This window comes from Solanum tuberosum, unplaced genomic scaffold (assembly GCF_000226075.1).
Source record: "Solanum tuberosum cultivar DM 1-3 516 R44 unplaced genomic scaffold, SolTub_3.0 scf00026, whole genome shotgun sequence".
Lineage (NCBI taxonomy): Eukaryota > Viridiplantae > Streptophyta > Magnoliopsida > Solanales > Solanaceae > Solanum > Solanum tuberosum.
Genome location: NW_006238952.1, coordinates 842338 through 845388, shown reverse-complemented (window position 1 = coordinate 845388; position 3051 = coordinate 842338).

Genomic DNA, 3051 nt, shown 5'->3' with positions numbered 1-3051 from the left:
GTGGGCTGGGTAGGAGGGGGGTTGGGGGGTCAAGGGTAAGGGTGAAAAAAATGAAATTTTGAAATTGAAATATTTTTTGAAAACAAACTTAAAATTATTTTTTTTGGAGGGGGGGTGGTTGGGGGCAGGTTTGAAGTTGGAAGAGAGTTTTGGAAAATGTTTTCCATAAGTTTTGAAGGGAAGTCATTTTCCTTAAATTTGAGGAAAATAAGTTGATTTGGAAAACATTTTCCAAAACATTTAGCCCAACCAAACATGAGAAAATTGAAAAACATTTTCCGGAAAATGTTTTCCTTCATACCAAACACACCCTAACTAACTCTGATGGTTTATTTTTTAACATATGGCATACATAGATTAATTTAATATAAGCATTTTATGCGAATTTTTTTTCTCAAAGAAGTATGGGAATTCTCTGTGAACTATCGATCGATTTCCGATTAGAATAAGATGAAATTGATTGTTGACTGCTTGACTTAAGCGTGTAAACGTGTATATTACTTAGAAGATTCAAATAACACATTAACTACTCCTTCTATTCACTTATTCTTTAAATAAAGTTTTATTTTTACTTGTCACTTTTGACATATCAAAAAAGACAATAATTTTTTTTCATGTTTTATCCTTAATATTAAATACTTATTTTTCAAATCATTTTCTAAGACATTATTTATAATGAAAGATAATTTGATAAAATACATATATTAATAACGGAATAATTTTCATAATGGATGTATCAAGTCAAACGGTAACAAAAAGTGAATGAAGGAGTAATTACTTATAATACGACAACGTAACGAACACGTTTTTTGAGTTCTGAAAGCAAGGCTGAATACGCTTTGTTTTGATATATTTTTTTATTGAACAATTAATTACAGATACGATGTGGCAGTAACACTATTTCAATGAAGTATATATCTCCTTCGAGATTGATAATTTATTCAAGTGCTCACCTCCCAATGTACAATTTTTTAGCATTTGGTTAACGGATTAAGGGGTTGTTTTATTATAAAATGGGATAAGTAATTTATCTTATCATTATTGTTTAAATAGTGACATAAATAATTTTAAAATTAATTAGTATTTTTAATTTAATACAAGCTAAATAATTTTATATCGAAATTATAATCTTTTTATCCTCATATTAAACAAACCATAAAGACTTGGAGATATATTGTAATAACAGTGTTGTTCTACATACTCATGACTCTTCTATTAAAAAATTTTCATTGGAAAAGTTAATGATCGTTGAAATGTGTGTAATAATAAAAATATTGATAAAAAAACGATTCAAAATTATCCATACAAAAAATCAAAATACTATCTAACTTGGAAGTCAGAATGAACATGTAATAAAAATGCATACGTTTAATGCGATGGCACATAACTTAGATAAAATTTCTATTTTTTCGTCCAAGGAATATCTTGAAATTAATAATGTTCATAAGTCGAATTATAAATAACGTTGTTCACTCTTTTGATTTATGATGTTCCTGTTGAAATAGTCAAGCGTTTTAATTGAAAAAATAATAATTAATATTTGAAATACATTTTTATAGCAACTATGATACATAATAAATTATTTATTTTTATTCATAGTCTAATTATCCACAAATCTCGAGCCAAAAAGTTATATTGACAAAATCAACTCATATATTATTCAATCAATACTCTTTTAGCTTTTTCTATGCATCCACTCACTATGAATATTTCCTATTTTTAATTAAGGTGAGTAATTTATATGAAAGAAAATAAGACAGGGTAAATGGAGAATATTCGAGTACATAAAAAGAATATTACTAATTGTTATCATTTTCATCAATTATTCCCTACCAGGATGGATCTTAATGGTAATTACTCCCACCGTCAATCTTTGCTTGTCTACTCTCTTCGTCTTATATTAGTTGATCACTTTTCTTTTTACATACATATTATTAAGAAATCATAAATAAAAAGATGATTTTACTAATTAACTCCTTAAAAAACTTCTTAATTTTTTTACAAACAAATGTGAAAACTTTCAAAAAGAATTAACTGTAGGGGAATTTTCGCAAATAGCCACTATAATAAATTTAATTATGCTCCATAACTATAGTTTGCATATTTACGGGTTGTAGCTATAATTTAAGCTGTCTCGTTTGTATGATTCACGGATTTGTATAACTCGTGGGTACATTTGTTTAATTAAGTTATTTTTGTATAAACTCGAAATAACGAATTTATACAAATACAATCATCATAACTGTAAACAGTTATACAAATTATATTATAAAAAATTACATTATGCAAAAGTTATACAAATTATATTATACAAAACTAAAAAAATTGAGCTGCGTAATTATAGCTAAAAGTTGGCCGTAAATTGTAATTAAGGCAAACTATAGCTATCTATGTTAAGTAATTAACTAGTATATGTTTGCTTATCCGCTTAATTTTCCCTTAATTAAGGGTAACATAGACAAAATCTAATTGATGCTTTCTTGATTTAGTAAGGTATTTTTAGTATGATCAACTAATATGGGACGGAGGGATTACTATAGAGTATTATTTTAGGATGTTCAATAATACTTATCCCGTTTAAAAAATTAATGAATAATTTACCATGTTGTGTCTATTTTACCTTTGCTATTATATACTATTAACTTTTTAATGTTTAGAGGACTTATATTTAATAAGAGTAATTTGATAAAGTTCTCGATTATTTATTGCTTCTTAATTTATGTGGCAGGTCAATAATAGACCACTATTATTAAATAAAGAAAATATTTTGGTAGTTCATAATAGTTGGGAAGTTGACAACTATTATACTAAATATGGACTTTTTAATGTTTAGAGATAAAATTCAGAGACCCTCATGTTAATTTGGCTCTACAATATTAATCTTTCTTGTCGTATACAAATTACAATATTATAATTATTTTTTAAATTTAATCCTTAATTATTTTTTTTACTTGTTTATTATATATATATATAATATTTAATTTTTTATTTAATTTTTTTTAATTTATGTCATATTATGGAATTTGAGAAGTTATTGAAAATTTTATATGA